General features: G+C 39.7%; 1 long non-coding RNA gene across 1 annotated transcript in view; it reads right to left on the bottom strand.

The window, feature by feature from the left end:
* The window catches only part of LOC132390729 (uncharacterized), a 55,482-nt gene extending 31,592 nt beyond the window's left edge, over positions 1–23,890 (bottom strand). Inside the window, exons 1-2 of the long non-coding RNA XR_009510992.1 lie at positions 23,829–23,890; positions 23,500–23,623 (exon numbers count right to left, since the gene is read on the bottom strand). This is a non-coding gene — a long non-coding RNA (uncharacterized LOC132390729). The remainder of the gene's footprint in view (positions 1–23,499; positions 23,624–23,828) is intronic.
* Between the last annotated feature and the right edge of the window lie 2,023 nt (positions 23,891–25,913).

Genomic DNA, 25,913 nt, shown 5'->3' with positions numbered 1-25,913 from the left:
CTCAACTCTGAACTGATTCCACAGCTTACAGCTCACCTTCAAGGACTCAACAACTCATGTCCTCAGTATTATTTACTTTTTTATTTGCACAATTTGTCTTCTTTTGCACATTGGTTGTTTTGCCTTTGGTTATGTTTAGTTTTTCAAATATTCTATTGTATTTCTTTATTTTCCTGTTAATACCTACAAGAAAATGAATGCCAAGGTAGCATATGATAATATACATGTACTTTGGTAATGAATTTGCTTTGACTTTGACTTCACACTAAAGACAGAGAAGGAAATCTGATGTCAGGACACCTGCGTGGCTCTGATGTCACATTGAGAGGATTAAGACTGAAAAGGTGAAAGAGGTAGAGAACAGGTATTAAGTGGAATCATGTATATCCTGCTTCTAATTTCTCACAACATACCTTCTTGAATCAATCAGTCCTGGTCTAATTCTGCCCAGAATTTACTTATTTACTGTTTACTTATTTATTGAGATACAGTGCAAGATTGGCCCTTCAGGCCCTTCGAGCTGTGCTGCCCAGCGGCCCATGATCTCATTATGGAACAATTTACAATGACCAACTAACCCACCAACCAGCATGTCTTTGGACGGAGGAAGGAAACCAGAGCACCCAGAGGAATGCTAACAGTCAAGGGGAGAATGTACAAACTCCTTACCGGCACCAAAGGGAACTAAATCCAGGTCGCTGGTACTGTCAAGCATTTTGCAACCCATTTCACTTCCGAACTGCCCCAAGTCACATTGTTGCATTTCTAACCACCCTTATGAAGCAAGCACGTCTCTTACAATATTTGCCCCTCTTGCTCCTATAAGTTCAAGGTCTGATTATTGACGGTCTTCTTTTGGTTTGCTGCTTTCTGCATTAGTGTCTCCAAATGTGTTGTCAACTTGGATAGATTTGACGAAACAGTGGTAGTGTTCTGTTTAAACCTCTCTCTGCGCGTGTGCCTCTGACATGATTCTTTGTATTAGTTATGCAAGCAGCATTTCATGACCACCCCCACCTGCAATCGTATGAAGATAAAAAAATTTTGACTTTGCCAAAAAGTGTGAGAAATAAATGCAAATTTGAGGCTGAAACAAAACTAATTTTTAAGGATCTTTTCTGGAAAAATCACACTCCATATATGTCTGAACCTCTGTTTTCTTCTGAATATTGAGCAAATAACCCAAGAATGAGTACAAAATCAAAAACATGGCCCTTCCACTACACCTTACTTGCACCATTTTCCCATTTATTTCACATTGATTTGGGGATGTAAAGATCTTCCCTTTATCACACCACGTGGAATAATCTATCCTAACCAGACCATTGAGATTGATGAAGTGTCATTTTACACAGCTTGACTTCCAGAGCTCAGGATCAACGAGAGGTCAGAGGCCACTTTCTGAGCCACACTTTCCACTAGCACATTGGCCGCAAAATCCTCTCAGGTTATCCTAATAACCAATTTATATATTTGTCATTTTAATTATTCAAACCATAACTTACATATAAAATCATCCTGAGAGGAGTACAGCACGGAAACAGTCCCTTTAGCCCACTGAATGCATATTGACCATCAAGCACCAATTTTAACATTAACCTTACACTAACCCACATTCCCATCAACTATCCCTCAGAATCTGTTACTCATCTATTCACTAAGGGTGATTTATACTGGCTAATTCATCCAGAAAACCCAAACAGGTTTGGGATGTAGGAGGAATCTGGAGCACGTAAGAAACAGGAGCAGGAGTAAGCCGTCAGGCCCACTGAGCCTGTTCTGCCTTTCAATAAGATCATAGCTGATCAGGCCATGGACTCAGCTCCACGTACCTACCTTTTCCCCAGAACTCTTACTTCCTCTGCTATGCAAAAATCTTTCCAACTGTGTCTTACATATATTTAATGAGGTAGCCTCTACTTTTTTTTTCCTGAGCGAGGATTTCCATTGGTTCACTACTCTCTGGAAAATGTAGTTTCTCCTCATCTCTATCCTAAGTCTTTTCCCCCGAATCTAGTTCTAGTCTTACCAGTGGTATCAACTTTCCTGTCTCTATCTTATTTAGCCCTTTCATAATTTTACACATTTCTTTAAGATCCCCTCTCATTCTTCTCAGGTTCTTCTTTCATTATTCTTAGGTGACTTAATCTCTCTTCATGGACCAGCCCCCTCATCTCCAGGATCAGACTGATGAACCTCCTTTGCACTACCTCCAAAGCCAGTGTATCCTTCCTCAAGTTAATAGACTAGAGTTGCATGGTGCAGCTTCACCAGTACCCTGTACAATTGCAGCATTACCTCCCTACTCTTAAATTCAGTCCCTCTTGTAGTGAAGGCAAACATTCCATTTGCCTTCTTGGTAATCTATTGCACCTGCCAGAAAACATTTTTGATTCATACAGAAGGACTCCCAAGTCCCTCTGCGCAACAGTATGTTGCGATCTTTCACCATTTAAATAATAATCTGATCTTCTATTTTGTATTCTGAAGTGGATGACCTCATATTTACTAATATTGTATTCCTTCTGCCAGACCTTTGCCCACTCACTTAACCCAGCTTCCTGCAGATTCTCCGCAACTTCTACACTATTGCTTTTTCACTCAACTTAGTGTCATCATTATACTGGGATCCCTCTTAATGTACATTATGAACCACTGTGGGCCCAACATCGACTGTGGAGCACTCCATTCACCACTGATTGCCAACCAGAGAAACATCTTTCATCCCAACTCTCTGCTTCTGATTGGTTAACCAATTCTCTATCCATGCTAATACATAACCATTACATAAGGACACATGGAGATGAGGGAAAAGTCTTTCACGTAACACTTTATCAAAGACCTTCTGGGAAACCAAGCATGTAACATCCACCTGTTCCCCTCTATCCAGTACTCACATTATATCAAAGAACTCAAGCAAGTTTGTCAAACAGAATCTGCCCTTCATGAACCCATGCTATGTCTGGCTGAGAGAATCACTTCATTTTTATCCAAATTACTCTCTATTTCTTCCTTAATGGAAGCTTCAAACACTTAATCTGACTACAGGCATTAAGCTAACTGGCCTATAGTTATACTAGTTTGCCCACATCTTTTAAAAAAAAATAGTGGCGTGACTTTTCCTGTCTTTCAGTCTGCTAGGACCTGCCCAGAATCCATTGGATTTTATGAATGATCACAAATGCATCTGCTATAACTTTTGCTATTTCTTTCAGTACCCTGAGTTGTATGCTGACAGGCCCAGAGACTTGTCTATCTTTCGGGCCGCTGGTTTGCTAATCACTACATCTTTAGTAACAGTGATTGTATCAGGGTTCTCACCTCCCATCGCGTCTATAACATCTCTCTTTGGCATGTTAGACATGTCCTCCACTACGAAGCACACAAAAGAGTTGTCAAGGCCTCAGTCATTTCCACATCCACCAAATTTAACTCCCCCTTCTTATCTTCCAAGAGACCTATGTTCACTTTAGCCACCCTTTTCTACTTCATATACAGGTTTAAAATAGTATTTGCCCCTGTACGTTCATTAATGCATGCTGTTCAACAAAGCAATCATGGATGCATTCTATGAGCAAATCCTTGAGGCTGCCTCAATCACCTTGATTCGAGCAATCCATGTGCAAGTTAAAATCCCCCATGACACAGCCATTCCATTCTCACATTCTTGGATTACTGCCTTGCCATAGTAAAGTTATTATTCAGTGACCTACAGGTAATTCCATCAGTGATTTTTTTTCCCTTTACCATTCCTAATCTCTGCCCAGATGAACCCAACATTATGCGACTTGCATCATGTATGGTCTCTCATTATTGCCCTGACCTTATGCTTAAATTAAGAGCGTTACTCCTCCTCCCTTACCTTCCTGGCTAACCCCTGTATTACTTGATACCTGATACACAGAGGGCACAAACTTGCAAATTCTGCACAACTCATTCGACAAGGTAGGGTAGCACAGAGGGCCATGCGGTAGTGTAGCAGTCAGCACAGCAGTGTTTCAGCACCAGTGACCCAGCTTCAATTCCAGTGCTGGCTGTAAGGAGCTGGTACATTCTCCCCATAACCGCGAGGGCTTCCTCCTGGTGCTCTGCTTTCCTCCCACATTCGAAAGCCATGTGGGTTAGTAGGTTAACTGGTCTCATGCGTATAGCTAGACTTGGGGCCAGGAGGGCCTGTTCCTGTCCTGTATTTCTAAATAATAAATAAAATCTGTTCAAAGGAACATGTCAGAATTTATTCCAAGCAGCAGATGGAGAGTTTGAGGAAATGTACAGTACGAGTAATGGAAATAAATTCATAATGTAATTGATGTAAAGACCTATTGAAGACCATTTGATATAAAATGGTAACGCACAGTCAGAAACCTTGAATTATTCATCCGCTTAATTGGGTTGTAACCAGGAAAGAGTCTCTGGAAAGAAATTCAAAACTACATCTTAAATGATGGCGAGTATATTATTAAGCAGTTATCTGTTAGCACTAATAATTGAAGACTAAGCGTTTTCAAGAACTCTATCATTCCTCTGTGCTTTAACTATGAGCAGCTGCCTTTATTACCAGCTTATTCAGTCTTAGTTGGCAAGCTTCTAAAGTGTTTTGCTGTTACATACAAGTGTCAAGTGGGCTGGATCTTTATTCTTAAAACTCAGAGCTGAATATGTCTTTATGAACATGAACCCCTTTCTTCAAAAAAGTTTTGGGTCAGCTGATGAGGTTAGAAAATAATGTGAAAAAAGTTGCTAAGAGTTTTCCATATAAGCAAGATCAATGGCCGCCTCATAATTGGAACCAAATGTGTTGTTTGTGGTTTACACCATTGTGCAAAGAAAAATGTTGCCATTTGAACCTCAAAGAACGTTTTTTGAAAAGTATCTCCATCCATGAAACGTCCTCTCCCTAGGGACATCAAAAAAAAATCAGAAAGAAATGGTTTTGTTAACTTCTTTAGATAAATATTAGTGGTGGATTTGAACACAGTGAGGCCAAGTGTATACAAAGCTTGTTAAGTAATCTTTAGTGTTTAAACAGATATTTCAATTCATTATACATTGTCTATATAAAACGAAATTCCCCACTGTGCATTGATAGTAAAATTAATCCATCTGAGTTTCTCAGACATCTAAGAGCAGATGTACTGCAGAAAGCTTTGTTAAATATTAAGTATTTTAAGTGCTTAAACTTAATACAGTCGTCTCATTCTAATTTTACACTTTATGACATGATCATTTTACAGAGTGTAAAAGGAATGTAAACTTTACCTTGTGACACTTGTGGAAAAGCATACAAACCACTCAACAGTGAGATTAGAATTTACACGCAGTTTCCAACCATTTAAAGAACATTATTTATTGCATCCATATCTAGAAACTGCACAAAATTTCCACCGATTTTTGTTTCAGTGGCAGATTTGGAAACATTACAAAATATGCCTTCTTCCAGGTCATAAATGTAAATAGTGGACCAATTATGGATCCCCATAGAACTTCACTAGTTACCTCCTTCCAGTCTGAAAAGGGCCCACTTAATTAAATTTTCTGCTTCTATGAGGCAGTTTTCAATCCATTCTAACATATTCCATAATAACAATCTATTCCCAAACCAGACCAAGAGAAAGGGAACATTAAGAAGTGGCGAGGTTAAAACGTACATTTGTAGTCTAGAAGCTTAGTTGACAAAAATATAAATGTGAACTATTTCTGCAGTACTGTCTCTCAAAAGACACTCTCTACCTAGCATGGTGTTGTAATAGATTTGGTCTGCATTCCTTGCAGTTTAGGAGAATGAGGGTTGAACTTATTCAAACATCCAAAAGGCCCTTGACAGGGTAGAAGTCAGGATGCTTTTACTGGTGGGAGATGCTTGAACAAGGCTCAAGATAAAGTTCAATAACTTCAAGATTATAGATGAGCCCATTAAAACAAAAGTACAAAAAACTTATTCTGAAGGTCACAGAGGGTAATGAGTCTTGAGAATTCCATGACCCAGCTAGTGGTGGAAACTAGAAGTTTGTAGAGGGGTGGTAGATTCAAATTACAACTGGAGATAGAAGAGGTTTGTCAAAAAGGGCGATTTTACAATAGTCATGAGGGATTTCAGTATGCAGGTAAATTGAGTAAATTAAGTTGGTACTGGATCCTGAGAGAAAATTTGTAGAGTGCCTCCAGGATGGCTTTTTAGAGCAGTTTGTGGTTGAACCCATTCCAGGATCCGTTATTCTGGATTAGGTTTTGTGTTATGAACCAGATTTGACTAGAGAACTTAAGGTAAAGTATCCTTTCAGAGGCAGTGATCATAATATGATGGAATTCATCCTACAATATAAGAGGGAGAAGCTGAAGTCAGCTGTATCAGTATTACAGCGGAATAAAGGGAATTACAGAGGCATGACAGGCAGGATAAATTATCCCAAAGAAAAAGTGTTGTAAAGACAGGATGACACAACTGTGGCTGACAAGAGAAGTCAAAGCCAACATAAAAGCAAAGGAGAGGGCGTAAAATAGAGCAAATTTTAGTGGTGAGTTAGAGAATTGGGACACCTTTAAAATCCAACAAAAGGCAACTATAAAAACCATGGGGGGGGGGGCATGAGATGACATATGACAGAAAGCTAGCCAATAATATCAAAGAGGATACCAAAAGTTTTTTCAGATATATAAAGAGTAAAGGAGGGGCATATTTTGTCACTGGAAAATGACACTGGAGTGGTAGTAATGGAGGACGAGGAAATATTTTGCTTCAGCCTTCACTGTGGAAGACATCAGCAGTATGCTAGAGGTCCGAGTGTATCGGGGGCAGGAGTGAGCACAGTTCCTATTATTAGGGAGAAGGTGCTTGAGAAACTGAAAGGGCTGAAGGTAGATAAGTCACCTGAATCAGATGGACTACATTCCAAGGTTCTGAAAGAGGTCTCGAAGAGATTGTGGAGACTTTAGTAATTATCTTTCAAGAATCATTAGATTCTGGAATGGATCTGGAGGACTGGAAAATTGCAAGGGTCACTCCACTTCTCAAGCAAGGAGGAAGGCAAAAGAAAGGAAATTAGAAGCCAGTTAGCCTGTCCTTACTGGTTGGGAAGATATTGGAGTTGATAGTTAAGGCCGTGATTTTGGAGTACTTGGAGGTACATGATAAAATAGGCCAAAGTTTACATGTTTTCCTTAAGGAAAAATCTTGCCTGACAAATCTGTTGCAATTCTTTGAGGAAATAATAAGCAGGATAGACAAAGGACAATTGGTGGATGTTATGAATTTGGATTTTCAGAAAGCCTTTGACAAGGTGCTGGACTTGACGCTGCTTAACAAGATAAGAGCTCATGTTAGAATGGGAAGGACACTAGCATGAATACGGCATTGACTGATTGGCAGGAGGTGAAAAGTGGGAATAAAAGGAGTGGTGTTCAGCTGGGGTGAGTGTTGGGACTGCTTCTTTTTGCATTGGATGTCAATAATTTGGATGAATGAATTGAAGGTTTTGTGGCCAAATTTGCAGACGATACAAAGATAGATGGAGTCACAGGTAGCATTGAGGAAGTAGAGAGACTGCAGAAGGACTTGGTCAGCTTAGGAGAATGGGCAAAAAGTGGAAAATGGAACAGTATCGGGAAGTGTATGGTCATGTACTTTGGTAGAAGGAATAAAAGCATAGACTATCTTCTAAATGGGGAGAAATTTCAAAATTCCAGCTGCAAAAAAACTTGGGAGTCCTCATGCAGGATTCCCTAAAGGTGAATTTGCAGGTTGAGTCAGGGATAATGAAGGCAAATGCAATGTTTGCATTCATTTCAAGAGAGCTAGAATATAAAAACAAGGATGTAATGATGAGGCTTTATAAGCCACTAATGAGGCTACATTTGGAGTATTGTTAGCCGTTTTAAGAAATTAAGTAAAGATGTGCTGACATTGCAGAGGGTTCAGGAAAGATTCCCAAGAAGGCTTATCATATGAGGCTTATCGATTATGGTCTTATGGTTTATAGATAAAAATGTGAAAGATGGAGGAAAAGAGAGGTATGGAGAAATGGAATTGAAGAGGAGTTTAGATCAGCATACTGTATTTTAGTCATGATCATATTCAATAGTGGGTTAGACATGAAGGGCCTAGCACATTTTTTCTGCCCCTGTAGTCTTCTCAGCTCTCCCTAAACAATAAAAAATTCAGCCTTAGCAATCCATTTTGGAAGGGCCTCCTGTCAGGGACAATGAAAGCCAAAGTTAGGGAGTGTAGATGGTAAAACTCAATATCAAGGACAGATGGCTTGAGTTGCTATAAGGTAAAAACACCTTGGAGGTTGCCCTCCAAACCACACATCACCCTGATGTGGTAATATATCACTGGGTCAAAGTCCCGCAACTCTCTTGCTGATAGCATTGCGGGTAAACCTGCACCTCGAGGCCTGCCGTGGTTCAAGCAGGTAGCTCACCACCACCTTCTCAAGGGCAATTAGGTACTTGGTGAATCTGTGGAACTCTCTGCCACAGGAAACAGTTGAGGCCGGTTCATTGGCTATATTTAAGAGGAAGTTAGATATGGCCCTTGTGGCTAAAGGGATCAGGGGGTATGGAGAGAAAGCAGGTACAGGGTTCTGAGTTGGATGATCAGCCATGATCATACTGAATGGCGGTGCAGGCTCAAAGGGCCGAATGGCCTACTCCTGCACCTATTTTCTATGTTTCTAAGCAAATAAATGCTGTCTCACTCTACAAAGCCCTCACCCCTTGAATGAATAATAAAAAAAAGATCTCTTGGTGATGCTTGGACTAAGCTTTCGTCGAACAGTATGATTTCAAGAGACAGGGTGGGGGGAAATACAAAATTGAACTACCAAGTAGTGAAGTATTCAGGGTCACACCTGTTACTTTTCTTTAGGGTCAGCATTATTTTTGTAATAAATTGTGAGATGACCTCTGTGTGATAGGAAATAAACTACTTCTCCATGCTTCACATTTGCCAGCCATTCAAGAATTCAATCAATAAGCAGTTTATTGATCACTCATCTGGTCTTTTTTAGGACATGTAAATCTTTTTTTAAACCTTTGTAACCTGTGAAATCAGACAGGGAATTACTGGACAAGGTGTTAATCCATGACGATTAATGGGAGTTACAGGATATCAGATAGGCAAAATGGTCACCAAGGGAGAAAGTCAATCTCTGATCTCATTCCTAGGACGTTCTTCCCTTATGACATCAAGAGGCTAAACTCATGTTTGTAGGGACCTCTGGGAGGAGTCTACTTGGGTGTCGCTCTATCAGCTCCAATTACTCTGACAGAGTTGGATCAGCCCAAGAATATTAGAAGCCACAATCTGCCAGTGTAAGTCGTGGATGTGGGTTGAATTTTAACATTTAAGAGAAATTTGGACAGGTACATGAATAAGAGCAGTATGAAAGGCTATGGTCTGGGTGTTGGTCTATGGGACTAAGCAGCATAATAGTTCAGCATATACTAGAAGGGCCAAAGGGCCTGCTTCTGTGCTGTAGTATTCAATGACCCGCTATTGCTAGCACTAACTTAAAAATATGTTGAAGGCCTTCAAACAATACTACTGATTTCACCAAATAAAGTAACATTATTCAGAACCAGATTCACTATTCCCTCCAAAAATTGGGCGGTGAATTTCAACTTTTAAAGGAATGCTTCCAGATACCTCCACAAAGTACCAGCTTTTAGAATGACTGGAATGAGCCCATCTTTCCAGTTAACCTGCAGCTTTATGAACATGGTGTCTTACCCTTGGGAGAAATGGGCAAAGAATATGCTCTAAACACAAGAGTTTCTGCAGATAACGGAAATCCAGAACAACACACACAAAATGCTGGTGGAACTCAGTAGGTCAGGCAACTCCATCATGTGTATTAGCTCTTTAGTACCCAAGACATCTTCAAGGAGCGGTGCCTCAGAAAAGTGGTTTACATCATATAACCATATAACAATTACAGCACGGAAAAAGGCCATCTCAGCCCTTCTAGTCCGTGCCAAATGCTTACTCTCACCTAGTCCCACTGACCCGCACTCGGCCTATAACCCTCCATTCCATTCCATATGCCTATCCAATTTTGCTTTAAATGACAATACCGAACCTGCCTCTACCACTTCTACTGGAAGCTCATTCCATACAGCTACCACTCTTTGAGTAAAGAAATTCCCCCTCATGTTACCCTTAAACTTTTGCCCCCTAAGTCTCAACTCATGTCCTCTTGTTTGAATCTCCCCTACTCTCAATGGAAAAAGCCTATCCACGTCCATTCTATCTATCCCCCTCATAATTTTAAATATCTCTATCAAGTCCCCCCTCAACCTTCTATGTTCCAAAGAATAAAGACCTAACTTGTTCAATCTTTCCCTGAACTTAGGTGCTGAAACCCAGGTAACATTCTAGTAAATCTCCTCCATAATCTCTCTATTTTGTTGATATCTTTGCTATAATTTGGTGAACAGAACTGTACACAATACTCCAAATTTGGCCTCACCAATGCCTTGTACAATTTTAACATTACATTCCAACTCCTATACTCAATGCTCTGATTTATGAAAGCCAGCATACCAAAAGCTTTCTTCACCACTCTATCCACATGAGATTCCACCTTCAGGGAACCATGCACCATTAATCCTAGATCACTCTGTTCTACTGCATTCTTCAATGCCCTCCCATTTACCATATATGTCCTACTTGGATTATTCCTACCAAAATGTAGCACCTCACACTTACCAGCATTAAACTCCATCTGCCATCGCTCAGTCCACTCTTCTAACTGGCCTAAATCTCTCTGCAAACTTTGAAAACCTACTTCATTATCCACAACGCCACCTACCTTAGTATCATCTGCATACTTACTAATCCAATTTACCACCCCATCATCCAGATCAATCATTAATGTATATGACAAACAACATTGGACCCAGTACAGATCCCTAAGGCACATCACTAGTCACCGGCCTCCAACCTGACAAACAGTTATCCACCACTACTCTCTGGCATCTCCCATTCAGCCACTGTTGAATCCATTTTACTACTTCAATATTAATACCTAACAATTGAACCTTCCTAACTAACCTTCCGTGTGGAACCTTGTCAAAGGACCCCCTTCACCCAGGACATGACCTCTTCCCATTGTTGCGATTGGGAAGGAAGTACAGGAGCCTGAAGGCACACAGTCAGTGATTCAGGAACAGCTTCTTCCCCTCTGTCATCAGATTCCTAAATGGACATTGAACCCATGAACAGTACCTCATGACTTTCTTTGATTTCTGCTTTTTTCACTACCCATCAATATAGCTATTTAATATATGGATATATATTTACTGTAATTCTGGGGTTTTTTTGTTTATCTATCATGTTGCCACAAAATTAATGAATTTCACGACATATGCTGATGATATTAAACCTGATTCTGATCTTTGGGAAGAAGTAAACAGTCAATATTTTGGGCTGAGACCCTTCATCAGGACTCATGAAGGGCCTCAGCCTGAAACGTCAACTTTTAAAATCCTTTCCATAGGTGGTGCCTGACCTGCTGAGTTCCTCCAGCATTTTCTGTGTGCCGCAAAGAATATGCTGTGACATATTTACACTGGCAAAGCTGACCATAAAGATTTGCAAGTCCACATTTATTAACTGTGCTTGACATAATAAGCTGAGAGAGCTCTCTCTATTGCCTTTAGGACAGGTAAGAATAGCTGACCTTCTTGAAGTATTGGTTTTATGTCTGAAGTTTTTCCTGAGGATAGTAACAGGAATACCGGGTATTCTTGTTACAGAGTTAAAAATTCTCTGTCTCATCATCATGAGCTGACATCTATCAGTTCTGATGCAGAGCATATATACATCAACTAGCTTTGTCATTTAAAACAAACAGAAATCAGACCAAAACATACCAATAGCAAACATTGCTTCAATTTGCTTTAGGGTAAGGAATATGTGAAGATTATTTGCTATATTGTCCATGTTTGCTGCTATCAAGTGGCATTCATTTTTAAATGTCATGCTCTTTGACTAATCGATTGTAGTAATGCATGAAAATTCTTTAACTACTTATCCCCTGCACTGTAGACACATCTATTAAAGTAAAACCTTTCCATAAAATATTGAATTTTCTATTTTAATTTCTTGGTTTTAAATTCTTACCATAAGACTTTGACATTTGTTTTATTTTATGTAATCTGAGAGACATGGTATCCCAGCGATATGTTTTTGATTAACTAATAATCAACTGCCCACTTATGTAATTAAAAATAACCTGTTTGTTTCAAAGAAAGGCTAATGTCTATGAATAGTCTAATGGCGGGATAAATGATTCGGCCTAATTCTTTTGAAACACAACTTCTTTTTCTGGTCCTTTGATGCCAAGGCAAACAAAAAACAGAAACCTTTGGCCACATTTCCTCAATTACAGACCATCCATCCTTGTAATTTCCATGCAGGGGAATCTTCTCCCCGAGGATACTCCGTGGTTTTTGCAATTAACTAGGTACAGAAAATAAATGTTATTTATTCGGCAGTGTAGAAGAGAAAGCAAGTCTCAAAACCAGCTGGAATGATGCATTATTCCGCTGTTGGGATCTGCAATTTGCCTTTTTAAAAAAAAACAAGAATCCATAAAAAGCAGACTACTTCCCATATCGCATTTAAATTATTTGAACTTTGCTTGTGTTATCATTAAGGATGTTCAAACAATTAGCTCCATTTCACTCATGTCCTCTATCATTTAGTCAAAGGGTGGTGAATTGTGGAATTCATCACCACAAATAGCTGTGGAGTCCGAATCGTTGCGTATATTTAAAGCAGAAGTAGACAGGCTCTTGATTAGTCAGGGCATCAATGATTACAGACAGAAGGCAGGAAAATAGGATTGCAAGGGATAAAAATCAGCCATGATGGAGTAGTGGAGTAGACTCAATGGGCCAAATGGCCTTATTATGCTTCTGCATCTTATGACCTTATGGTTTTATTTACTCAGCATCTCAGTCAGCATCTGCAGAGAGAGAGGTAAGAATTAACAGTTGAAAGGTGAAGACCTCAGCCTGACCTGCTGAATACTTCAACTACTTTTGGTATTTGTACATCCATAAGAGACTTGATACTCCAGCACGTACACACCGACAAAAATGCCTATCTAAGCTAATCCCTTTTGCTTGCATTTGGCCCATATCCATCTAAACCTTTCCTGTTCAAATTTAATTTAAGTATAATTATTCCTCACTCTTTCACCTCTTCTGGCAGCTTATTCCATATATCTAACTCTCTCTGTGTATACATCTTGCATCCCCTCTAAATCTTTCCACTCTCATCTTAAATCCAGGGAAGAAATGTCCAAGCCAAGCCTAACCAATCTCCCCTTGTGCAAACAATGTTCCTATCAATCTTTTCTGTACCCTTTCTCCCTGAATCACATCCTTCCAGTTGTATGGTGACCGAAATTGCACACAATATTCCAGGTTTGACTGAAGCAGCAAGCTGTATAACTGTAACGTGATGTCCCAACTCACGTACTTGAAGTCTCAGTCAAAAAAGGCAAGCATTCCACACGCCTTCACTACTCTGTCTACATTCGTCACCACTTTCAGGGAACTATGTACTTGTAGCCCAGCAATTACATTTAAAAGGCATTTGGACAGGTAATGAATCAAAAAGATTCAGAATCAGATTTGTTATTACTGACATATGTTGTGAAATGTGTTGTTTTGTGGCAGCAGTACTGTGCAATGCATAAACTACACTGTAGCTTACAGTAAGAAAAATAGATATAGTTGTTTTATTTATTCAAAAGGCAATGCCTCAAAAAGGCAGCATCTGTTATTAAGGACCCCATCTCATAGGACATGCCTTCTTCTCATCATTACCATCAAGAAAGGGGTACAGGAGCTTGAAGACACACACTCAATGTTTCAGGATCAGATTTCTGAATGGAAAATCAATCCACGCACATTTCTTCAGTATGTTTCCCCTCTCTTTTTGCATGACTTTTTTTTAATACATACTTCTTATTGCAATTTATAGTTTTTATTACAATAGATTGCAGCAAAACAACAAATTTCAAGGTGAGCTAAATATTTCGTAAGCAATTAAACTCCACCGAGTGTATCCAGCATCCTCCGAGTACCTAACAAATGTCGGAGAACTCCAAAGGGGAAGTAGAGGACTTTACAATCCACACTGCAATCTATTTGTCACTTAAGTAAAGCTCCAGACCATCCATCTGAGTAAGTGACTGCAATGTGAGTAGGCTATGAATACAACAATACCAGGCTCAGTCACAGCAATCCACAGGCGGCTCACTTTAATGCACAGCCTATGCTCGTACACAAACAATGACACTTGGCCAATTCACTTTCGCCCCAGCTTTGCCAGTGCAGAGCAGAGTTTAAAGTGATATGGGAAAAATCTAGTTAATGACATTAGTCCTTTTATCCTTAATGGATCCTCATCTATATGATTTGCTTGCTTTTCATTTAATTTCCCTTTCCTAGCATTATTTTATAACAAGAAGATGTTAGCACCTAATTGAATTTTCCATTTCCAATTTTGTGCAAGGTTAATTATCTACTTATAACCATGACTCACTCCAATTCCCCAGTAATGGAGACCTAAATGCAAAACTTAATCCTATGTTTTTTGGAGACATGGTTTAATATTTAATACACCAACATGAAACTATATCTTTTAGTGATCCAAAATGCATCAATTCACACTTGTCTGGGTTATATTCCATTAGCCATTTCCTTGCCCATCTTCTCAGTTGACATAGTGAGCTTGCCAAAGTAATCAATGCTGAGGTATCGTATAGTAGTACAAGGGGCTCCTTTAAATCATTGACTACAGAACCCGATATCACAGTTGCTACATACCTGTAAGTTAGTTGTCAGGATTTTGATCACAAAGGTAATGATAACACTAAAATCGTAGTGTTAAAAATCACAGATTTTGCCTGATGTATGTCAAGCTGATAGGAGCAGCTTAAAAGCATGAGGAGTTCCACGTGATGGCTGTGAGACAGCAGCAGGGGGAAGATTCCAATCAAGAGCTAAAAGCAGTGCTATAATTGTGGCCAGACTGCAGTCATCCACAGAAGGGACAGATGAAATAGTCCATACAGACTGTTTTCCCGAGGACCTAGAATTTCTAGCACGTATATGGTAATTAACATGAATGAAGGAAGCAAAATATGGGTGCTGAATTTGTCAGTGGTAATTGCCATAAATTACAAGATGCAAAAGGTCCATGCATTTCAAAAGGTTATGCATGGGCTAAGTGAATGGGCAAAGGTCTGGCAAATAGAATATACTGTATTGTGGGGAAATGCAAACATACTGAAAGCAGTCCAGAGGAGAGTTATTAAACAGAAAATAACAGAAACAGATGAGGCAGCTTCTCAGTCATACAACAAGAAATTAGGCCTTTTGGCCCTCCTTGTCTATGTCAACTGTCAAGTATCCATTGATATTCATTCCATTTGTCATAATTTCAATCCTTAGCCTTTTTGCATAGAGTCATACAGGGTGAAAACAGGCACTTTGGCCCAACTTGTCCATGCCAACCAAGGTTCCAATCTAAGACAGTCCCATTTCCCGCATTTGGCCCATGCCAAATGACCGTAAGGTATAGATAGGAGCAGCATTAGGACATTCAGCTGATTTATTTTCCCTCTCAACCCGATTCTCCTGCCTTTTCCCTGTAACCTTACTAATCAAGAACCTATCAACCACCTCTGCGTTAAATATACCCTCCAACCAGGGGCTCACAATTATGCTATGGATCCCTGGTGTCAGGGTGGGGGTGGTGGGGGTCCATGGACCCCAGGTTGGGAACCCCTTTAAACCTTCCCTATCCATCTACCTATCAAGCATTTATCTATGCAATGTTTAAATGTTGTTAATATGCCTCCCTCAAACACTTCCTCTGGCAGTTCATTCCACTCACTGAATGAAAGAGTTGCCCCTCGGGTTCTTGTTACGTTGATTTATTATTGCCACGTGTACTGAGGAGCAATGAAAAGCTTGTATATCCATTCATGAGGATCAGCTCATTACAACAGTGCATTAAGAGAGTACAAGATAAAACAATAAAAAGAGCAAAATAAAGTAATAGTTGCAGAAAAAATGCACTCTATGTGGACAATAGGGTGCAAGATAATAATGAAATAGATTGCAAGATCAAGAGTATATCTTAAAATACTAGGGAACCAGTCAATTGTCTTATTACAGTGAGATAGAAGCCTCCCATGACCCTGATGGCACGTGCTTTCGGGTTTTGGTATCTTCTGCTTGATAGGAAGGAGAAGAGAAAATGCCTGGGGTGTGAGGAGTCTTTGATTGTGCTGGAAGCTTTACTGAGGCTGTGGGAAGTGTGATCAGAGTCCATAGAGGGGAGATCTCCAGTATTATAGTACTGAAGTTAGGATTGTAGTCAATAAGCAATAGTCTAATATAAGTATTTCTACTGTCTAAATGCTCCAGAGTTGAATATAGGGCTAGGGAAACGGCATTTGTCATAGATGAATTGCAATGGGTTGAGGAAGGCTGGAGATGAAGTGTGCCATTAGCAGCTCTCAAAGCACTTCATGAAAGTGGATGTCAGAGCCACAGGGGAGTAGTCATTAAGTCATGTTACCTTGTTTTTCTTGCATATCTATTGAGTCTCTTCAATCTCACCTTTAATACATGCCCACTAGCTATTGATTCCACAAAGTGCATTCACATTATTGTACTCTTCATAATTGTATACGTCTCTATAAGATGACCCCTCATTGTCCTATACTCCAATCAAAGGAGTCCCAACCTACTCAACCTCTCTTGTTAATTCACTCCCTTGAGTGCTGACATCATATTCATATACACTCAGTGGTCACTTTGTTATATACACCTATACGCCTGCTTGGTCATTCAAATCAGCCAATCATACGGCTGCAACTCATTCCATAAAGGCATGCAGACGTGCTCCAGAGAGACAGTTGTTGTTCAGACCAAATGTCCAAGTGGGAAGTGATCCTAGCGACTTTGACTGTGGGACGTTTGTTAGTGGCAGGCGGAGTGGATTAAGTATCTCAGACTGACCTCCTAGGATTTTCACACACAACAGTCGCTAGAGTTTACAGAGAATGGTGTGAACAACAAAAAAACACATCCAGTGAGCAACAGTTCTATGGTTAAAAACACCTTGTTTGTTTATTTTATTTATTTATTGACATACAACATGGACTAGGCCCTTTTGGCCCTTTGAGCCACATCCCCAACTTGATACTAGCCTAATTACAGTACAATTTACAATTCACCTGTGTTGGCATATGGCCAAGTGGTTAGGGTGTTGGTCTAGTGATCTGAAGATTTGCTAGTTCGAGCCTCCGCTAAGGCAGCGTGTTGTGTCCTTGAGCAAGGCACTTAACCACACATTACTCTGCGATGAGACTAGGGCCAAGCTGTATCAGTGGTGTGGAGAGGGGAGACTTGCAGCTTGGGAAACTGCCAGTCTCCCATACAACTCTGCCCAGACCTGCACCCTGGAAACTTCCCAAAGCGCAAATCCATGGTCTCTCGAGACTAACTGATGCCTACATACAAATAACCTACCAACTGGTATGTCTTTGCACTGTGGGAGTAAACCAGAGCACCTGGAGCAAACCCGCGTGGTCAGGGAAGAACGTGCAAACTCCTTACAGGCAGCAGCATTGCTTAGGCTGCTCGCAGGAAATGTGGGGAGGGGCAAATGGACAAGGGAATCACAGTAGGAGCGATCGCTGCAGAAAGTAGAGGGAGGGGTGAAGTAAAAATTTGTTTGCAGGTAGGATCCCTTTGGAAATGGAAGAAGTTGTGGGGAATGATGTATTGGATGCAAAGGCTCATGGAGTGGTAGTTAAGGAAAAGAGAAACTCTTGTGAATTTAAAGGCAAGGTAGAAATTTAAGGAAACATCGGTGAAATTGACAAGCCACCTGCTCAGAAAGGACATTCTAGATTCCAAATACATGCTGTGTGATGCTATTCCTGCTCAGACCCCCTATAAAGCAACTGTGGAAAGAAAACACAGTTAGGGTTTTGGAACTGAAATATAATTCTGTTTCTCGCAGAAGCTGCCTGAAATGCTGAGTGTTTCTATTTCAGATTTCTTGCAGCTAGAGTTTTAAGACTGATACCTGTCTCCAGATTGTCTCAGGTCTAGGCTCAGGTCCACTGAAGTTGGGATTGGATTGAAATGCAAGATCCTGAGGTGAGCTGACCTGCTGAGCGTTTCTGGCATTTTCTGTTTTTATTTCAGATTTCCAGCATTCATGCTCTTATTTTTGATTTTCAGTAAGATCCTGAGGAGTGTTGACAGGATGGAAACTGAGCAATCTAGAGTTAACGATCAATCCTTAAAAATAATATGTAATCCATTTAAGATCAAGAATACTTTTCTCAGAGGATCAGGGGTTTTGGAAGCCCCTTCTTCAAAAGGCCGATAGAAGTAGAGTTTTTGAATATTTTTAAGAAGATTCTGAATAAGCAAAGTCGAAAAAATACTATAGGCAAACAGGAATAGAAAATTAAGGTTACAGTCAGATCAGCCATGAACTGAGATCATAAGGCAGGCTCAAGGGGCTGTGTGGACTACTTCTGCTCTTCATTAGTACAAAAGTTCAAGATGCTCATATTTAAGGGAACAATAAGCAGATATGTACTTCAATGGTTGCTGTTAGACTACTTAGAAATACTTGAAAAATTATAATATTTGTTTACCTCCAAAAGCATAAAGTTGATGAAAACAAGACAGCTGAAGGCAGCTGCAGTAAGGACAGATGTCCAACAGGAGTGACACTGATAGCCACGAACAGTGTAATAACATGCCTTGATTATTTGTAAAAGATTTTGGAAGGTTAAGGACTATACCCTTCCCATGACCTAACACATCCACCAGCAAGACCAGATCAGCAGGTGATGGTTAAATCTGTGTTTGAAATTCTCCATGTATGGGGCAGATTTCCGGGCACTAATAAGCTAAGATTTTAGCAAGGTTAGAGTAGTTAGAAAGTTCAGTGAGTCACACTCCTGCAGAAGCACTGGATTTTCAAAGAACGGCAAGGTACAGCTGCAATACTTCAACTGCTGTACAGTCAATAGGATTTGGCTTAACACCCTTCTTCCTTCAAGTGTTTTATTTATTTATTTACTTATTGAGATACAGCATGGAGTAGGTCCATCTTGATATCTTTTCCATCTCAACCCAAACCCTCGTCTTTTCCCCATAACCATTAAGCCCTTACTAATCAACAACCCATCAACCTCTGCTTTAAATGTACCGATGACTTCTTCTCCACTTTAAACGTACCAATGACTTGGCCTCTGCAGTGGTCCCTGGCAATGAATTCCTCAGATTCAACTCACTCTAGCTAAAGAAATTCTTCCTCATCTGTTCTGAAGGGGCATCCGTCTATTCTGAGGCCATGCCCTTTGGTCCTAGACTCTTGCACTATTGGAAATATCCTTCAAGCTAGGACTGTACCCAATCGTACTTGTTAGGATCTTTCTGGGGTTAGGACACAAAGCGAATATTGACTTCGGTGACCAACCTTCAGATCTGAATATACATTGGAGATTAAATATAAAATACAACTTTGAACAATGGGTAGACAATGCCGATTTAAATCTGTTATTTGTGTGTATTTGGGTGTATGGGTGCCAAGGGGGGAGGTGTAAAAGGGATGTATATTTCAAAGGAAGCATTTGTAAATTAAGTTGAATTAAATTGACTTTATTACTTACATCCTTCAAATACATGAGTAAAAATCGTTACATGTCTTCGTTCAAATGTGCAATGTGTAATTATAGCAATTTATAATAAATATTATGTATAACAGGATAGTCAATATAACATAAATACAGTAACATCAGCATGAATCAATCAGTCTGATGGCCCAGTGGAAGAATCTGTCGCAGAGCCTGTTGGTCCTGGCTTTTATGCTATGGTATCATTTCCCAGATGGTAGCAGCTGGAAAAGTTTGCAGTTGGGGTGTCTTGGGCCTCCAATGATCCTTCCGGCCCTTTTTACACACCTGTCTTTGTAAATGTCCTGAATAGTGAGAAGTTCACATCTACAGATGCTCTGGACTGTTGGCACCACTCTCTGCAGAGTCCTGCGACTGAGGGAAGTACAACTGCCATACCAGGCAGTGATACAGCCAGTCAGGATGCTCTCAATCATGCCCCTTTAAAAAGTTCTTAGCATTTGGGGGGGGGGGGGGGGAGAGAAGAGAACCATACCAAACTTCTTCAAAATATGGATATGTTTGAATTGTCCTGAATTTTTCTCTGCTCTTTAATACATAAAATAATGTGTAAGGCTGGGCCAAGCAGACTTTTCCAATATGAGGGTTTCAATGTGATGCTACTGTATCTTGTTTTGTTAGATAAAGAGGCCACTTCATGTCTACCAGTACTTTACTCCAGTGACTTCATTCACATAACAACGATATTGGAAAAAAATTGCACTAACCAACAGGAGAAGATGCAACTAAAATGAACCAAGTGATTTGTATCACTCATATGTATGAATTCTGTATGTGCAGTTTTCTTAAAAACAGACATTGACTCGTTTAGTCTGTTGCTCTTCCACAGTGATTTCAACTTCAATATTAGGATTTGGAGCAGGGAACGATACAAATACACAGAATGTGAATCAGCATCTGAGGTTAAGGTGGTATAAGGGTTTTAAGGTGTTATGCCCAAATTATTTATTGTTTTCTTATTTACAGACTCATTAGCTCAGAAACAAGCAAGCCACTCTTGTCTTTGCTGTTACTTTCTTTCCATGGGGTCTGAGTGAGAAGTGCAAACAGACGAACAGGCAATATGCAAGATGTTAGCTGTTGAAATCAGGGAAGGGCTGAGGATATGGATGGAATTTCTTTAATGGCTGGAATTCCACTGAGCTCACAATATTTAGATTCCAAAAAATAAAAGAATAATACTCCACTGTTGTCTTTTGGTTCAATTCTGATCATGCAGTTCCATTATCGCCTTTGCATTTTCAATGATAATTCTCCAGAGTACTTGCAAAACTCACCAGAAGTTGACACAAGGAATAAAGTGTACCATACTTACTATTCTGGCAATATCCTTTATTAACCATGAATGTACATTGCATGCTGTTATCTATGAAGACTTTGAGTTAATCAAAATGGTCTTTTATCTTTCAAAAGGATGTGTTTATATTGGAAAATAAACATTATTCTTCCACGAAAAGCCGATAGCCTAAACGTGCATGCCTGTGGAGGTGAGAGATTCACTTATCCCTCAGAAGCAGCCAGCCAAATTAATAACAGCACAAGGGATTAAGGGTTTAGCTCTTCAAAGCCATTGGCTCATCATTATAATGTAATCGAATTGATGTTACAGTGGCATGTCCATTAAAATATCCTTTTGGCCCTGAGTTACAACTGAATAGAAAAGTAATAAACTGTGACTAATTCTCTAAATCAAAGTGTGAAAGCCACCCACAGACGTTTGGACCTGTTTATATAACACCCATAACTCTACTTGACAGATGTGAGGAGCTGGAGTTTAATATATCCATAACTGATTCAACATGTATGTTATTACCACAAAACAAAACCTTTGCAGCAGCTGGAGTCTCCAATTCTTTTAAAAGAAGTCTGTGCTAATTAGGTGAAAAGACCTTTAATATGCTTTGTTTTGTCTAATGCAAGTCCATGGTCGTAGTTAACCACCTCAGTTATGGCTTTCTGGCAGAGTCACTTGTTGCTTTACACTTTCACCTCATGAACTGCTCTGGGTCTTGTACACCCCTTCCAGTTAATCAGCGTCCTTCCATTGCACAGCAAGATGTTTTCAATCCCCATGGTATCACAAACAATGCTTTTAAAATGAAAGCCATAAGACACTCAAATCCTATCACACGCAATGCAAAGCCAGACAGTACATAGTTATCCAGGCATAACCATACCGAGCAAGCAAGAAAACTCATGTTTGTTTGTTCTATGTTTACAGGGTTACAAGTCCAATAACATCAGAACCTTCACTATATGCCATTTTTGTTCCACATGGGAAGGCCTGAAGATACTATTTTTGCTATTTGCCTGTTTATATTCATTGTTAATTAATTCCAATACTCAAAATAACTTTTATCTCAATTGTGCAGACAAGTGTGTACATTTCTCAACACCCTGAGAAAATAGTCTTATTCCCTATGCAGTAAACTGTAGATAACAGAAGCATATTCACAACATATCTGAGGCCATCTAAGTGCCAAAGCATAATCATGCGACTTAAGAAAATCTTTTCCAGTGAAGTTAGTCCTAGTTCTCACCATAAAGTTTCTTCTATCCTGAGCACCTGCATAGATATGGGACTTATCACAGTCTCACGGCATTCCACTTGCTTTAGATTCAACGTATAACATTTGAAGTTTTGCTGAAGGGTTTTGCCCCAAAACATTGACAGTACTCTTCCATAGATGCTGCCTGGCCTGCTGAGTTCCTCCAACATTTTGTGTGTGGTGCTCGGATTTCCAGCATCTGCAGATTTTCTCTTGTACCAATATTTGAAGTGTATTTACCATTGCAATTTGCAAACAATCAGCTCCTTCAAACAACAATATAATAATAATCAGTTAATTTGTGTGTTTAATTTTTGGCTTTAGCACCAGAGATGATCCTCTTACTTACAAATAGCTCTCTTGGGATTTCTATGCAATCAAACAATAATGAAGATAAGTTCTTAGTTAAAGAGGACAAAAGAGACACTTTTTGAAAAAATCCAGAACGAGAAATAACCGAACACTGGAAGAACTCAGTAAGTCAAGCAGCATCTGTGGAGACAAAAGCTGTATGTCAAGATTTTGGGTCAAGGCCTTGCATCCAGTCTTAGCTAAGCACCTCTTCTGGCACATACAGCTGCTACAGTGCAGATTATCTTCTGTACTCAATTAAAAATTCAGCCCAGGTTTTATGACCCAATCTTTGACAGTCCACAACCTTGAGCCCAAAGATGAGAATGGTATCAATAGAATTACAAACTGATCGAATTCAATTCTTTTCTTTCCAGTTGAAATAATCCCATTGCTTTTTCTTGTTATAAATCCTCACTCTGTCTTCCTGCAAATTTGAACTCCCACTCTCCATTTATGTGTCAGTGATCCAAAACCACACAACACTCCAAATGAAGTCTGGCCAATTCCCTGCAAAAATAATTCTCACATTGTATTGAGTACAATAGAGGTATTGCAATTTTGCAATACAATAAGGCTTGCAATAAAACTATAACTGTGTGTCCAACGTTTTCCTATTGGCAAGGTACTATTGTCATTGTTACAGTACATCAGGGAGCCAGGCAGATTTCTTCCGTAAGTATAACAAACCAGTCCGTTCTCACAACGGTCTCATAGCCTCATGGCCGTAGTAGTCTGATCATTCTTTCATCCTGACCCACAAAGTAATTGAATGTAGTATCAAAAAGTTGCCGAACTCAAGTGGAACTGCTGTCCTAATACCAAAGCCGCAAAGTGGTCTTTACCTCTAACTTGAACTTCAACTTTTAGATATTCTGCATCCATTCACGATTTTCAGTGTCTCGCCAAAGCAAAACACATGCCAAGCAATCCAAAGTAAAGAAAATGTTAGACGCATGAAGGCAACATCTGTGAAAAAAGGAACAAAACCAATGACATTTCAGAGCACAAGTGTTGTTTCCACCAAAGCTTTTCCAGCAGAAAATACATGATCATAGCCTTCATCAAATTCCCTCAGCTGCTGTGAAGTGAGGCCTACCTCTGGCAGAGCAAGAGAGATTTGTGGTAGCAATCATTTCCAATTATTTAGTACAGTTGTTTCCCCAAAGTATACCTTAAGTCCTGATGAGGGGTCTCTGCCTGAAACATTGGCTTTTCATTCCTTCCCATAGTTTGTATGTGTTACTCTGGATTTCCAGCATCAGCAGAATCTCCTGTGTATTCTGAAGGTAATTATTAGCCCACACATTATGCATATGAGTCATGCATTGCTATTTCTTTTTGATTCAGTTTTAAGCAGGCAATGTTAGAAACAACTTCCACAGTTTCTTCTCATCTACCATCAGATTATTGAATTATCCATGAACATATGTACTACCTCACTACTCCTCATTTGCACTGTTTGTTTATTTATTGTTATTCTAACAGTCATCTTTTAATGACAAACACTGAATTGCTGCCACAAAACAACAAATCTCACGTCAGTGATAATAAATCTTATTCTGATTCATCCTCTCTCAGACAAATTAAACTCTACTTAGCTATTTCCTGTAAAAAGTAATTAATTATTTTTTCCAAAAGTACCTGCGCTGAAGTTCTTGCAATGCAAACAAGCATCCAAAAAGCCAAACCCCCACTGATCTATTGTATTGCAAAACATATCTCATGCTACACACGTCCAATTTATTTTAATTCACCTTTGCAAAGAACCAATCAAAGATCAGATCATCAAGCCGCTGGCTCAATCCAGCCCCCAGTCTAATCACCATTAAAGTGAAAGCAAAATGTTTTTACATTGAAGCAACACTTCATTTTTAAGTCATTCAAAATCTTATAATTATAACCGATGTTACAGTTTTGAGCTTTCATTGCTGTTTTAATTCCTGCCACTGTCTCTAATGAGTTTGTATGTTATCCCCGTGACCACGTGGGTTTCTTCTGAATGCTCTGGTTTCCTCCCACAATCCAAAGACATAGCGGTTAGTTGAATAATTGGTCATTGTAAATTGCCCTGTGATTAGGCTATGGTTAAATTGGGGGTTGCTGGGTGCGCAGCTGAAAGTGTCAGAAGGGCCTATTCCACGCAGTATCTCAATAAATAAATAATGGATGTGAAATAGTTAGTTTCCACAAAGCAACCATCAATGTAGTGAGTATGATTTAATAATAGAGTGAGGGACACTGGTGGGCAAATATTGAACCAGGCCACTGGAGGGTAAATATTGAACCAGGCCACTGGAGGGTAAATTTTGGCCCAAAACACTGGTAGGATAAATATTGACCCAGGACACCAGTGGGTAAATATTGACCTGGGACACTGGCACGATAAATATTGGCCCAGGATACTGGTGGGATAAATATTGGCCCAGGACACTGGTGGGATAAATATTGCCTTAGGACACCAGTGAAATGCTCATACTCTTCGACAGAAATATTGTATGTATGAATATATGAATTAAGACCAAGAGATATCAATCTACACCTCGAGCCTGTTCATCATTTAATAAATTCATCTGACTGTAACCTCAGTATTGCCCTGTTTGGTATATCTCCTAAGCAAATTTCTACAGGTGGACCATGGAAAGCATTCTAACTGGTTGCATCACCATCTGGTATGGAGGGGCCACTGCACAAGTTCAGAAAAAGCTGCAGAGGGTTGCAAACTCAGCCAGCAACACCATGGACTCTAGCCTCCCCAGCATCGAGAACATCTTCAAAAGGTGATGCCTCAAAAAGGCGGCATCTATCATTGAGGACTATCATCACCCAAGATATGCTCTCTCTTTATTACTACCAACAGGAGCCTGAAGACAAGCACTCAATGTTTTAGGAACAGCTTCTTCCCCTGCACTAATCAGAATTCTTACTAGCCTTAAAACTGCTGTAAAATTGTATGGGAGACTCTGTATAAAATCAGATTTCTGCGAGTCATTTCATCGTAACAGGGTTGTCCCCTGCTCCAAGTGCGGACAAATCCAAGTTTCATACAGTTGCAACATGGCTCTCCCAGTTCTTTTGCTCTGTACCCTGACCAATGAAGGCAGGAATGCCATGTATTTTTTTTATTTTTTACCATCTTATTCACTTGCCTATTGGAGTCATATTCTTTCAAAACCCGAAAGAATCTGACTAGATATAAAACTACTAACTTTCTGTAAAATTCCATCATAATTACCTAAAATATGAAGGTAAAGCACAA

Source organism: Hypanus sabinus, chromosome 3, assembly GCF_030144855.1.
Source record: "Hypanus sabinus isolate sHypSab1 chromosome 3, sHypSab1.hap1, whole genome shotgun sequence".
NCBI classification, from domain to species: Eukaryota; Metazoa; Chordata; class Chondrichthyes; order Myliobatiformes; family Dasyatidae; genus Hypanus; species Hypanus sabinus.
Note: the sequence above shows the minus strand (reverse complement) of the source record. Positions and strands in the feature narration are given on the sequence as shown.